The following is a 15,713-nucleotide window of genomic DNA, read 5'->3' on the forward strand; positions in this document are numbered from 1 at the left end:
GTTCACTTTTGTATCAGAATTTAGAGTAATGATAGCAGCTCAGTCCTGCTCTTTGTTTTTGGAGAAGCTCACACTCCAGCTCCAGGCAAGCGTGTGTTAGATACCCTTACATTTTTCAAACTCATGGCTTATTCCTCATATACTCAAATCCTTCTCTCTTGTAAAAGTGAAGTCTGAAAATATCAAATTCAGGAAAATAGCTCGCATCATGGCTGACACTGAGATACTTGGGGGGTCATTTCACTCAGTTAGGAGCGTTCCTAAGCAAAAAAGACGATTCAACCACAACCAGTGACTCAAATCACCTGACCAGAGCAGCCACTCCATCACCCCCATTAGGCTACAAAAATCCTTTTTGCCTGAGGACAGAAGAGAGGTAATTGCTATTGACCAAAACCTTTAGTAAGGGTACAGTTTTCCACTGACTGTCAGCACAAAGTGAAAAACACTCCATGTAACAGAATCTATACTGGCCTACTTTTGTACATACTGTGTGCAGCACCACCACCCCATACAAAGGGCACATGATGTTGCTGGACACCAGAAAACCTTAAAAGAGATGTCGAAGAAGCAGGCTGATATGCAGGAGTAAGTGCAAAAAAGTGACATTTATTGATGAAAAGCTTACTGAAACACAGGCAAATACCAAAAATCAGCCTCACTAAGCTGGAAGATACCACCTGCCCAAATAAGTACATAGGCTGAGCTAAACAGAGATTGAAGATCACAGTCATACCAAATAATTAGCAAAACATGGATGTAAGATCTGTCATTTACCTTTGACATCATAACTCACCTATGGGCACATGTACATGCTGATGAGAACACCAAATTTATGAGCATTGTTCATTCACTTTCTACTTCAGTCAAGAGGACCAGGTTGTTAGAATGGAGAGCAAGGGAGAATATAAACAAATCATTATAAATAAGGCAAGAGAGGAGTGTTGGCAGAGAACTGCTTATCATGTAAATTCATAAATTCATTAATATGGATACACTGTCAGTGTCTACTGTTTATATGTACCTGACAACTGCACGTTCTCAAACTCTTAAACTTTAAATTTCATATAGGATGTTTAAATATTTGTGTTTTGTGTTAGCCTAACTGCTAAAAGTAGACTAAATGTTGACATTTATGCAGAGCAAAATGTAATTTTTCTATGTTTTGCGATGTGAATAATTGAATACTTTTTACAAGCTTCACCATTTATGTTTCAAACATGTAGATTTAACAAAGACCGACTGTAACTTGAAAACATGAGTCTCTTCACTTTAGCCTCTAACTAGCTATGACTTCCTCATACAGGCTTCAAACTTTTGTGCTCTGCCTCGCGCTTATACACTGCTGCACTTCTTTTAAATTATTGTATTTTACTTGATTTTCTGCATTCTACATAATCCATTTTTACCTAGATTTTATCATTTTATTCTGTGGTCTTATGCATTGTCTTTATTTTCATCCTCATTCTATCTTACTTTCATTCCCTTATTAAGTGAGGTTTATTCTCTGTGTTATTTTACATTCATTTTTATCTGTTTTTTTGTGATTTCTTTCTTGTAAAGCACTTTGAGCTGTTACTCAGGTGTTAGTAACAGGTTGGGACCTGATTGGAAATCTAATTTAGAATGTGAGAGCTCACACAAACATCAAATGAAACCAGAAGATCTATCTAATCTAAAACTACAACAAGCATGTCCTGGGGCACAGGAATAATAAGTGAATTCATAATGTGTGAGGCATTATACCTAAAGCAGACTTGGAGTGCATTCAAAATTCAAATGATTAAATATATGACAATCATATAAATGAGGTTACCTTCATATTTGACCTCTGGTATATATTACATAAAGGTATTGGAAATCTGCCATGGACCTTTTAAGCCTATTTGACAAATGTGGCCATATTCAATCAGTTAAAATGTAAAAAGAAATTAATAAAAATAATGATAATTTATTGAAATATATTATCTTGAAGATTTGATTTAAATAAATGTCTGCTAAGCCGTTATTGCTGAATGAGTTAGCACAAAGGTGATAATCTTATGGCCCAGTGATAAAGTATTGCAATATTTATTCAATTACAGTACAATGAATGAGAATTAAGAGTGTCAGTCTCGACATTCTAGAAAAAGTTAATGCTTATTTAGTTACTTAGTTACTGTGAGCCAGACATTTCCTACTGTTGCAGCTTCACATTAAAAACATTTAACAGGCAAAACACACGTAGAGTTTTATTATGAAGTAGTCACTGGAAATGCAATGTGTTGCAGATTTGCATCTTTTGCTATTATTCATCAAAATTGCGTCTACAAAATAAGCGTCATTACACATTGAAACATGCTAAATGGTATGAGTTGCAAGGACAAAAGTGCTTGGATAAAGTTAATCCTCTACGGTGGAGTTTGGGTGCCAAAACAGCTTCTTTCATTTCTGACAGGGACAGTGTTATGCAGGCAGGTTTTGTGGTGACCCAGTTCATAGCTAAGAGGCTGAAACCTCATTCAGAAAGAGATTTTATGGAGTTCCTTTGTTACCCATGCTGAACTGTTAACATCGGACAAACCTTAACATTGTTAGTAGTGTCAGTTTGTCTGGAATAATACATAGAAATGAAGAAAAAGCTGATGTGGAAACTCAGTGATAGCAAGTGTCTGTGAGATTTGGCCTTCGTGAAATTAAAGCTGCGGCGACAGCAACTGGAAAGAGGAAGCATTTTCCTGCTCTGCAAGAAGAAAAGTCTGCTGTGACATCTGAATATGCTGCTGAGTGAGAAACTCCCTCAGGCATTTGGTGAGAGTTTCAGGACATAAAAAGCAAATAAAAGGGAAATATTTTCCATTTAATGTGGAACCAGCTGACGTGCCTGACAACCTATAACAGGATATCATTGAACTGCAAAGCAGCGACATACTACTGAGAACAGAAAACCAGCTGCTTGTAGCATCATCATCTCTACCAATTTGATATCAGGCACCTCACCGAAGAGAAGCAATTCTAGCCACTGCATTAGAGGTTAGTGTGATATATGTGTTCAATAATTTAGTATGGCCCTCAGAGGATGAAAAAATTAAATGGCCCTTGATAGGAAAAAGGTTTCCCACCCCTGGTCTGACAAGATGAGCCTTCACTTAAGAGTTCAAATTGAAATGGTGACTCTCAGTTTGAGACTGTGTGTTTGTGTGTGTAAGAATCCCTGTTTCTGGCTTAACTGCATTTCCTGCACTCCTTTGTAACAGTCTTTGTATGGTCTGAGCCAAGTTACACAACGTTGCCAAGAAAATTTTTGCTGAACTGGGACCATTTCTTTTTCACATGTTTCTATACTGTCACCTTTACAGCATGTCAATCAAGTAAATGTGTGAACAAGAGCGACACACACACACACACACACCAGCGAGGATCCCGGAGCAGATCAGGCTTTGTACAGCCACAAAGCTAAGCACCATGACAAGACAGATACTGGAATCCAGCCTGCTGCTCCCATTATTTAGTTGGTTTCAAATGAGGCCTGACATTCACATAGTTTCTCTGTCCCTCAACATTACAACATTCGTCCAACATCGCTCCCAGACTGTGGGAGTAGCCACATTAGCCGAGCAGCACTAAATTCCACAGGTTAATCTACAAAATAAAGTAGTCAGCCTGCAAGACTTACAGCTTCCAAGTTTGAAGTCGGGTCACAGACAGCTTTTATCAATGCATTCTTGAGCGTATACCGTTACTGGGCCTGGTTGAGAAAACAAGATTTTTGTGTTGGTTCTTACAGCCAGCAACAGAGAATGTGGTGAGCATTGCTCGACCCCTCCACATCCTTGTGTTACTGGAACTGGCATTAGTAAGGAAATAACAATGGCAGATGGTGAGGTCGATTCACAAGGTTTCAGTGAGTGGATGGTCACTGAGCTGGAGGTGGTGTTGTGTTACAGAGTGACAAAGACAAATAACAGGAGAATAGGCCAGACTACTGATGAGGCTCTTCAGGCAGGCAGTTCAGGAGCAGTGTTTTCTGTGGAAGAGGAACTCCCTTTGGCGTGGACTCTGGGCTTTGTAACTTTGCGGACCTTTTACATGCACAAAAAAAGGACAAAGCACAATATGAGTTTTTTGTTTTTTTTTTGGTCTGAATTAGGTTGGTTAAGAAGAAGAAGAAGAAGAAGAATCAGAGGGACAATCCCCTTTATTTGTCACACACATTACACACATGCGCACACGCCATGCAATTTTTGGTGAAATTTGTCCTCCATGTTTAACCCATCCTGGTCATCCTTCCTCCGCGGCAGACCAGGAGTGGTGGGCTGCCATCCGACCAGCACCCGGGGACATTGTTCAGGTGGTGATCCCCTTGCAAGTTTTTAGTGTTTTTTTTTTTAAGGAGGATACCCCAGGTGAACACGGGGAGAACATGCAAACTCCACACAGAAAAGCCCCTTTCCTCGAGCAGCAGGCACCGAAGGCATGGTGGAGGACACGCCCATATCAGGAATCGAAAAAACCTATTTTCAGGCCGTTCAAAATACACTAAAGAAAGTGTAGACCTTGAAGAGCCTGCATGTGGGCTCAAAATGAATTATTAAATTCGGCAAAATCCAGATGTGAAAATAATGAAATACACCGAAATTAAAGAGGAAAAAAAATAAAACATGCATTTTCTGTGGCTGCATAACAGATCACATTTTCTGATTATAAAACTAATCAGTGGGAGCTTAATTCAACAAGGACAAGGCCAAAACGTGTGCTGGGACCTGTTGCATCACATTTGCAAAGTGCAAGATTCAACTTGCAGCATTCCATCATTTCCACTTGTGTTTGACACGTTCAGCCATTTACAAGATGCACCATACATGAAACCTGTTCAAGGTGAAAACACACAAATTGCAGCTACATTTGTTTGTCTTCTTGTATCTAACAATAATTTGTGAATTAGGACAATTTGCAATCTGTGTGTAAGCGGTGCTGGCAAATCACTTTTGTCCCTGGCACCCAGGCTCTATGAGAGTCCTGTGCAGGTTAACAAAAGACAACCAGCAGCTACATGCTTCTTTTTCAAAGGCATGTTACATCTAACACTCTGCATTAATAAACAGGAACAACACCCTGGAGGTTCATCATTTCACACACAGTACAGTTTACAGAGGATATAGAACGGACTGTATTTATCAAAGCCATGGTTTGCAATCTATGCCTCTCTCCTTATTGTATATAGATCATGCAAATAGCAGAGGGTGGCATGATAACAAAAGCATATTATGTACAGTATTGTGATTTTGTATCCTACAGGACTGACTGAATCACACAACTTGTGGTTTTGAAAATGAAAAAATAGTGGCCGTGGTTCATTAGACTTGAATTTGAACATTCAATCAACTGTGAAGTCACTACACACTGAAAATGTTGTCTTTGATAAGAGAGCATTTAGAGTATTAACATGAGAGCATAACACAGCACAGCACAGCATAGCTCAGCATAACACCACCTCCACCTCCACCTGCTGCTCTCTCTGTCTCTCTCTCATCATTAAAATGTGTTTGTCCCCACAGGGTTAGAAAACAAACCACAATGGCTGAAAGTTTTATGAGGAGGTCAACATGTGAAGTTGTCTGTGCTCAAAACGCAAATGTAATGAGGAGTAAATGTTCGACATCCCATGAGGGAAACCTTCCTTTATCTTAGGACACATAATTAGCTAGTATATCGCAACCCCGTCAGAGCAGTGAATGTTAGTATATTACATTCAGCAGACACACACACACACACACACACACACACACACACACACACACACACACACACTGCAGGAGACTGCAGGAAGAAATGTGTGTTTTAAGACAGCTCACACAGTTGCTGTGTGTTTATGGCTGTTTAATGAATGTTCCTGAGGGTGACACGGTGAAGGCAGAGAGGTGCACACTAATGTTTTTCTTTAACAGCACAAACGGATGTGCAGTCTCTTTTCACGATCCTGTGTGAGTTAGCCTCAGTTAGCCTCATTAAAGTCTCATTTGTTATGAGTTTTTTCTGTTTGCAGTCCAGTATGAGTTTTTGCACAAACATAACACATCTGGCATGTATCTAGTGTCGGGCTATGTTGAAGGAAAAGCAGGATTTTCCTGCATGCTGACATTATTAAAAAATTATCCAGAATGAGGGGGTTTCTAGGCTCTGATTCTGTGCAGCAAGCAAACAGCAAGAATTTCATAATTGGTAACATTACTTTTTTTATTTTCAGCTGTAGTATGCTTAACCTGTGCTGTGGTTTGGGACACTCACAGTTCAGTTCTCAATATGTGCAGAGCTAACTTTGTGTATAGTATGGTTAGCATGGTCATTGAGCTGCAAGCCAGACCTGATGCCTGGGACACACATGTATCTACTGCTCATTGCTTATAAGCTACATTATAAACAGTAGACTTACATCGGTAAAATAAATGCTGTCGGACTCACTTTTATCAAAGTTTGCTATGAAATAAGAAGCATATTACAGTTATATGTTAACAGCATGGCTCTGTGGTGGAACCAGACAGTTGGACAAAAGTGTCCCAGTCTTTGCATTTCTCTTTTATTTCGATGATGTTTCACCCTCAGGCCTTCTTCAAGATCAACAATAATCATAAAACACAAGTGCCAAATGTTACACAGTCACTCCCCAGTAACACATCTGATGGTGATTAGACAATCATGTTCCAGCATTAGGGTGAGAAAAACAATCAAGTGATGAATCAAAACTCATCAAAACACAGTCACAGGAATTAGATCACTTCAAACAAAGTGAGAACATTACAATACTGTGATGAAGTACATTAAAAATGTTAAAAAAAAAAATATATATATATATATATATACACATTGATTTTGAATAAAGTTCTAATAGATATAAAGAAAAAGGTACACATAAGCTCTGGATCAACACCATTAACAACTTAATTGAAACATCCAATAACTAGAGGCCCTTTACAGAAAACACTTTACAGGTGACTGTGTTCTAGGCAGTGGATCCCACAATGTTCCCTCCTGGAAACTAAAACATCCAAGTTAGCTCCTCTTGGTGAGACAGATACCTTCTCAATCAAATTATATCTTAGAGATGAAATATGATGATTAAATTCAACAAAATTGTGCATCTCATCATCTTTATGTGCAGCTATATGAGATTCCAGCGCACTGTTTGTCTTTCTAACGTATGACTTACACAGGGGCAAGTGATAAGATGAACGACCAACTTAGTGAGACATGAAATAACTCCTTTCACAGGGATCTCTTTCCCTGTGTGAGGATGTTTAAGGCTGTTACTGCAGTAAATATAATTACATTGACCACAGTCACCACAGCGGCAGATACCCTCAGGGACAGGCGCTAAAGTAGTTTGTGTCCGGATCTGCACTTCCGCTCCTTTTTGTTCTATTGTGCTTTGGTGTTTCCCTTTCCCCCCGTCTCATCTGGCTCTGTCTGTCTTGTGTGTGTGTGTGTGTGTGTGTGTGTGTGTGTGTGTGTGTGTGTGTGTGTGTTTTAATGCAAGGCGTGGCAGGCGGGCCTGACCCGACCTCCTCCTCTCCTGGGCACACCTGTGACCACTTATTCAATCAAGACTCATCTGCTTACACAGTATAAATACGCCGGCCATCACCCGGTGTTCGTTCAGTCTTCCCTCCACCTTCCTGGTAACACTGAGACTCTGAGATCAACTTGGCACTGTGATATTGTTGCCTTGTCACAAAATTCTAACAGTTTGGACTGCGACTGACTGAGGAGGAGGTAAATATGAATTTAGCAGGTAGTGTCTCAAGTTTTTACCTCTTTTAAACCATGAGTGGTCCTTCTTTGAATACTCCGCTGACAATCAGATTCACTATATAGCAATGTTTTATTATAATACCCTTTATCTGTTCTGAACACTTGAAATGCTAAGTTGTAAACATTATTTGGTATATGCAATATACAGTAATTAGTCATAAGCTAGACAAATGCAAACGGGAGCCACAATCTGGAACCACTGCGTGTCCTTTAGCAATATTATGGAAGAGGATAAAAGCTTATCTTTTTTTTTCTTTTTAATTAAAGATGAAAAAATCACAGCTTTAACTGCAATAGAAGCAATGCCTCCAATCATGCACTGAATAAACACCAGCTGCAGTCACAATGACTGCCTGTTTTTCAAAATGGACGCCTCTGCAGACGCTAAATGTTCTCCTGAGGGCACTTTCTGTATGCGAGCTGAGAGAGTTAGAGGGAAGGAGGGACACACTAAAATAACTGTGTAGTATATGAATTACTGGCAGTGCAGCAGCTGAAACTCTGTTAACTATAAAAAATGATCTTACATTATTTCATCACTAAACACAGTATAGGCCAACAATGCAGAGTCCCAGGACTCGGGAGCCTCAGGAGTATTTCAGTTTGATTCTGCTGATATTACAGATTTCTTTCTAAGGCAGCAACCAAATAGGTGATATCAAACAAAAATACTGTCTTCACTTACAAGTTGAGCAATAAAAGATAATAGCAACTGAAGAAAGAAGTTATGTCATCTTAGAAATAATGACAAAAGTATCAGGAGTGATTATTAAAATTGACCTCAAAATGCTAGAATTATGAGAACTCTGTCTTATTAACTGTCATATTTATTTGGTCTTTGCTGCTGTGATATTTCAAATACAGAGAAAGGTTAGCAGCAGTCTTAAAAGCAACATTGGCAGAAATGTCTGTCTATCATGGTGTGATTTATATGTTTGTAGGTCATTACATACTTGGAATTTGCAGATTCAATCAGCAGCCTGCTGCAGCTGCTTCAACCAACTTTTGTATGTCTCAAACATCATTAGATCAGCCTCTGTTTTTAATGGGCTCCTCTTTGTGATGTACAGCATATGATGTTGACCCTGACTCCTGTAACTGTACACAGACACTGAATGACTGACAAACCCATGAGACAGACGCAACAGCTAAGCTGTCAAGCAGCAAAAATTCTAATTGTTTAAATCTAAGGAGCGGGGGCATGATGCAATATCTGTAAACATGCAGGACATTATTTGACATATCTAAGGACTATCCATGCATCTTAGCATGTGAGCACACACACTCACCATAGAGTGGTATCTTGGTAGGACAGTAAAAGTCAAAATGCTCACTAGTTGACTATTCAGAGTGTCTTTTGACTTTACAAGTTAGCTAGTAAGGCTCAAAGTGTTTTCTAGTTGAACTAGTGAAAGCCAAAGAGGTGGGAAGAAGTGTGCATTAAGGCTTCCTACTGGCTCTCCAGATCTGAATAAAAAACACAGACAAATCAGGACCCACCTGCTTCATTTGCATGCTGCGCACTGGTTAGCATGTTGGCCTGTGATAAGTGGACAACCGCTCTACCAGCTGAGCCACAGCCGCCTCCACAGAGGTTCCTGCATGTTGGTGGACAAAGGCAGGAAGGTAATCCAGTTCTCCTCGACCAGGTCTCACAGCTTCCCACATGCAATCATCCCATCTGTGAACTGGTGTATCATCTTGGCAGTTAAACAGTATATACCAACAAACAAGATAAAACATGTATATTACTGTGCAGAAATTTGGAATCACTGATTTTTTTTTTTTTTAAATCTAATTATTTATTTATTTTGGGAAATAAGAAAGTACATGTTTCCTTAGTGGCGGCACGGTGGCGCAGCACGGTGGCGTGCCTCACAGCAAGAAGGTTGCTGGTTCGAACCCTGGGTCGGGCAGGGCCTTTCTGTGTGAAGTTTGCATGTTCTTCCCGTGCATGCGTGGGTTCTCTCCGGGCACTCCGGCTTCCTCCCACAGACCAAAAACATGCTCGTTAGGTTAATTGGTCTCCAAATTGTCCATAGGTGTGAGTGTGAGTGTGTGAGTTGTCTGTCTGTGTGTCTGTGTATGTAGCCCTGCGATCGGCTGGCGACCGGTTCAGGGTGTACCCCGCCTCTCGCCCATTGCTAGCTGGGATAGGCTCCAGCCCCCCGCAACCCCGAAATGGGATGCGCGGGTAAAGAAGATGAATGAATGAATGAATGAATGAATGTTTCCTTAGTATGACAATCTAACTGGTCCTCGGCTGGCAGCTTCTCTTTCTGTTGTGGTAAATTGTAACATTATCATTTTTATTTTGGATCAAGTTGATGCTATGTTGGGGAATAAAAGTCTCGTCTTCTGTCCCACATAAACAAATAAACAAACGCAGAAACATTTCTCAGTAATTCCAAAACTTTTGAATGTAAGCATTCCTTTAAGATACAAACTTGTGCAAATGTTACTACATCTGTAAACAAAATATAACAATTAGTGAACATATTCAGTTCAGTTCTGTCTGTCTGTCTGGACTGGGTGGTTCTACTGCAATCACGTCTCACCTACACCTGCTCCTCGTGCCAATCAATCGTGCTCTCTTTGTGCTTTCTTCTTGCTATAGTTTGTATGCCTTGCCTATTTCTGAGCTATTCAATCTGTTCTCCTTGTGTATCTAAGTTCAAAGTCTACCCAGCTCTAGTCCACCACCTGAAAACCTGCTGACTCAGCTCACCTGCCTGCCTCCTCCTCCCAGGATCTACACAGATCATCTCCCAGTGATATGTTCCATATTTCCATTATATGAAACAACCGGTTAGTAACTACTATCAATGTGTTAATATTAAAAAGAAGTGTTGACCCAAAACAATAAAACCTCAACTGTAACTGCAGGGTAATTTTGGTCTGGGAATATAACCTTGCCTCTGCCAATGGCTGTCTTCATCTCCTTCAGTGTATTTGCCTGAATTTCAGTCAGAAGCCTGACCTTATCAGCTTTTGCAAAATGAAATCCAATTGCATTTAGGCAAACTGTAGGAAAGTTTGGCAGATGTAATTATTAAGCCCTGGAAGAGTCCAGGAAAGTTGTATGTAACTTCTATGTGAAACTGCCCCTGACAAATCATGACTCACTCAATAATGTTTTTCTTCTTTTTAGGGTTATTATGTCTTTAACAACATATATTGCTGTGTTCGTCACATATTAAGCACACAATGTCAATATTTGTGTGGTATGCATGAGGGCTACCTCAAGATAAAACTGATTTTTGGATTTGTTGCATGCTTGCTTGACCAATTTAGTCAAATCTGGCAATTCCTGCTCACAACACATGTAAAATATATGTGATTAGAATAGAATCATGTCACAGTCAGTCTAAGGGACTACCCTGCACTGTTATGTATTTGACACACACTAATAATATTTAATGCATGTAAACTGATATCAAATGAAGATAAATTTGTGGTTATAGCTATGGTTATGGTATTAAATCATGTTATGCATTTTAATGCAATTAAATCTTGCTGCCAAAAGTTCAGCATGAATGTCTTTGTTTTCCAAATTGCACACTGACCATACAGATATAAATAAACTTCATAACCTTCACTTGCAAATCAAGGCCAAGACCGTCACGTTCTCCTCCAGCCTGCAGAATATTAATGATTTCAGAAAATGCAAGCATCTAATGATACTCACCAGTGGAAGAGATTTGTCTATAAGATTCAAAAGGCATCACTTGGGTTTATTTTCGTTGACCAACTGTTGTATTAAGTTAAACTTTACTAGCCTACTTTACCTGCCACACTGAGTTTTCTCCCAACTTCATATTAGTCACGTTAGGCTACACGGCAGCCAGCAACCAGTGATAACTACCAAACTGTTCTGGTGTCACCACCAGTTTCAGAGAGAAATCTCATCCCAAAAACTGATTGGATCCCTCACTTTATACATCTCCAGCTGCTTTTATATGGATCAAACAGTCAGTGTTATTCTCTTCACCTGTCAGTGGTTTTAATGTTGTGACTGATTGTGTAAGTGTGTATAAAACTCTATTTACTGTGGGGAATACCAACTTTTAGTCACAGGGGAAAAAGAACAGACCACCTACAGCAAAAAAAATGTTTCTGAGAAGAAATTCAACTCTGTTAAGAAGCCTTGTTACGTCTTCATAAAAAACTGAAAGACACGGTGGCAAATAACGAATCTTGGCACACTGCACATATACTGTTTGAATGTTTGTGCCAGGGGAATTTCTAAATAAATGCAGCACAGGAACCAGTGACTGTTGCAGCAACTAACTGAGCTGCAGCAGTCACTGGTTCCTGTGCCGCATTCAGAGGAACAGAGGAGAGCTGCAGCTCAGGAAGAGGAGACAGCTGCATCTCAGTAGGAACAGGATATCTCTGCAGCTCAGCAGGAACAGGAGATGGCTGCAGCACTGGTACTGAAGACTGCTGTAGCTCAGGAACCAGTAACAGCTGCAGCTCAGGCTTAGCAGATCACTGTATCACTGCAACAGGACAATGTGACAGCACAAGAACTGAAGACAGCTGCAGCTTTGGCTCAGTGGATCATTTGTAGCACAGGAGTAGGTGACTGCTGCAGCAATAGCAATTCACAATAGCAGTGTAGTGCAGTGTTTCTCAGTGAAGGTTCTGTATTCGTCTTGAAGAAATGTCTAAACATAACCAGAACGTAAAATTTTGTACTTTCTGCTAAGAGCCATGCAAAATTTGGTAAATGTTAACATATAAATACCATCTTAATTTTCTCGTTTATAACTATTATATTTCATTAAAAGTTTAGATCACCACTACATTTTCAATTAACATGGGAAACTGATGAATGACCATATAACACAGGGCAAACATGCAAGAATCTAAAAAGCATGGGTACATGCAGACATGATGAAAGTTGTGTCAAGGAAAAAACAGGAATCGAACCGGAATGCAGACCAAATAAGGCAGAGCTGGTGCAGTTCAACAAATTTATTAACAAAAAGTCAACCAATCAAAGAGGCTGGTGAGGGTCAAAACCAAAACAAGGAGTCCATAAGGCAAACAAAATTCGGCAAAATGGGAACAGAGTTCAAACACCCAAAAGACAAGAAAGGTCCGGGGGGAGAACAAGGCAAAAGTCCAAACACACAGGTAATCCAGGGAAACACTCACAAACTGGAAATCTTGACACAGCATAGAAGGGGTGAACTGGCAACGACTGAGGGAAACACACAGACTTAAATCCAATGGAGAGAGAAAACTAATGAGGCACAGGTGAAAACAATCAGACAATCACACAGGTGGGAAAATACAAGTAAAGCAAATGTGACACATAAGGTAATTTTTCAAAATAAAACAGAAGTAATAAAACCAAATACCTAGAGCCATGACAGTAACTCGCCACACCCTGGGAACTAGGCAGGTGCAGAGCTTGGAATTTCAGGCAGGCAGACTGGTGACTGTGCATGGGCAGAGCAGGAAACCTCAGGCGGATGGCCTGGGGTTGGATAATGGTGGAGCAGGAAACCTCAGGCTGGGGACTGGACATGGATAGAGTGGGACATCTCAGGCAGACAGCCTGGGGACTGGATAATGGCAACCTAAGGCAGATGGCTTGAGGGTTGAACAGATGAGTGGAACAGTACTGGAGGTCTGACAAGAGTGGATTGCTGCAGCTCAGGCTCAGAGGATAGCTGCAGATCTGGCTCGGGAGATGGCTGAGGCTCTGGCACTGCAGATAGCTGCAGCTCTTGCACAGGAGATTGCCGGAGCTTTGGCACCAGAGACAGATACTGCTCTGGTGCAAGGGATTGCTGCAGCTCAAGCGTGAGTGTCGGCCGGACCACCGATGGAGCACCAGGCATAGATGTCTGTCAAATTGCCGACTGGGAATAAGGAGCAAACCTGGTGGTGATCAGCTAGGGAACTGGAGAGATGTCAAACTGAATGCTGGGCAGCAGGACCTCTGGGATGAGGAGCAGCAGGACCTCTGGGATGCTGGGCAGCGGTGAGGACAAGGAGTCGGGCAGCAGTGAAGGCAAGGAGCTAGTCAGCAGTAAGGCATGAAATCAAGAACCGCTTCTTTCTAACAGGGGCCATCTTGGGGCCCAAATCAGGAACGGAACATGGCTGAAGGCAAGGAGGGTATTAGCTATACGTTTCAAGGGCTGGAGCTGACAGGATACAAGCAGGCCACTGGCTAGCCAATTCTGGAGCTGGTAGGACATTAGAAGTCCAGTGGCTAGCCAGTGCAGGCGCTGGAGTTGACAGAAGGCTAGCAGGCCAGGGGCTAGCAGATGCTGGCACTTGAGCTGATAGGAGGCTAGCAGGCTGGGGCTAGCTGGGTCAGGGACTGTAGTTGACAGGAGGCTAGCAGGCAGTGGGTCTGATGGCTGGGGAGCAGGGACTGTTTTTGGTTGGATCCAAAGATGCAGACCAGAGAGTTTAGAAAAAGAACACAATTTATCAACAATAACTGATGTAGAACAAAAGACGCACTCAAAAGGAGTGGAGAAAAAACTATTGGAGCTCTGTTGCGACAGGACTGAGGCAAGGCACATGCTGACGAGATAGGCAGGCAACTGAAACAGAAAACAGAGGAAACACAAGGAACAGACAAGTCTGCAGGATCATAACAGGCAGTCCGGGCAATGAGTTGAAAACATGTAAAAGTTTAGAATTCAGCAGTGATGCCTCTGTTAGAGTGAAGTACCACTGGAGTCCAGCCAAGTTTCAGTTAGAAATAGTATGTGCATATTATTATGACAGATTATATGTGATAATTAAGTCTTATTAGAAAGTCTTTGGCGCTTAGACTCCACAGGGACATTTAGTAATCGAGGAGCATCACCCTGAGCAGCAGCAAGATAAATCCCTCCGTGGAGTCCAGACACTGGTGGCGGTGGCTGATGACACTGTTGACTGATTGGCTGATGATGTTAAGGCTTAGCTTTTAAATATAATTTTTTCAGGACCCGATAAAGTAGAATGATACCAGGTAAATTGCAGAAAGTCTCCTCAAAATACTGCCGGCATGATGACTCTAACACACTGCAGGTGTGCAGGTAATTAGACAGGGCCAGCAGTGAGTGTGGAAGACAAGCCCAGTCTCAGACAGACAGGGGAAACAAACAAACAGGCAAATAACACTGAGGAAAAGGGGAAAGAGAAAAACACTAGGAGAAGACAAAAGGCATATCCTAACAGATGAGGAAGACCTGCAAGGAGTGGATGGTGATGGTGAGGTGGAGGGGTGCACATAACAGTAGCATGAAAGAACAAAGGCAGAGAGAATCATATTTACAGAGACAGCAGTGAGATGATAGACAACAGTGGAAGTGTGTCGCTCTGCTATTGGATAAATTTGACCAGCTGATGAGAACAGGTGATATCTTAATTGACAACTCCAGAAAGCAAAAAAATTATGAGTGAGCATGTGTGAGAGGACAGAATGCAGAGTATGAAAAACAAGCCACAGGCCTAAGCATACCAAAGAATAGTCTTCCTGACTGAACGTCTGCTAGAGCTTCATTTGTTGTGGCAATAAGAAGAAGTAAGAAGTGAATGTAAGAAGCAAGAAGAAAAGAAGTGCAGTAACTATTGCTGAGCCCTGAAGAAACAAGTAAAATTTTCTCAACCTTTCCTCTGAGAGGCCTCATAGAATGCTCTAAACTTTATTGGTTAGTGTCTCATTTGTGCTCAGATGACCAAATGGCCAGTTGGATGGATGTCAGTAAGAACTGACATCCATGGCAACTCTGCCACCTGTACATCTGATACATGCTTTTATGTGTTTTTGATATTTTTAACACCTTGTGAGCAATTATGGCTGCACTTAATCACACAGGTTACTTTGGTTTGCCTTCTATATATTCAGTGAATATTACAGGGCAGCAGAGAGAGGTTATCCAGTCTGACAATATCTTGGTGCCTGG

The sequence above is a fragment of the Chaetodon auriga genome, chromosome 1 (assembly GCF_051107435.1).
Source record: "Chaetodon auriga isolate fChaAug3 chromosome 1, fChaAug3.hap1, whole genome shotgun sequence".
Classification (NCBI taxonomy): domain Eukaryota; kingdom Metazoa; phylum Chordata; class Actinopteri; order Chaetodontiformes; family Chaetodontidae; genus Chaetodon; species Chaetodon auriga.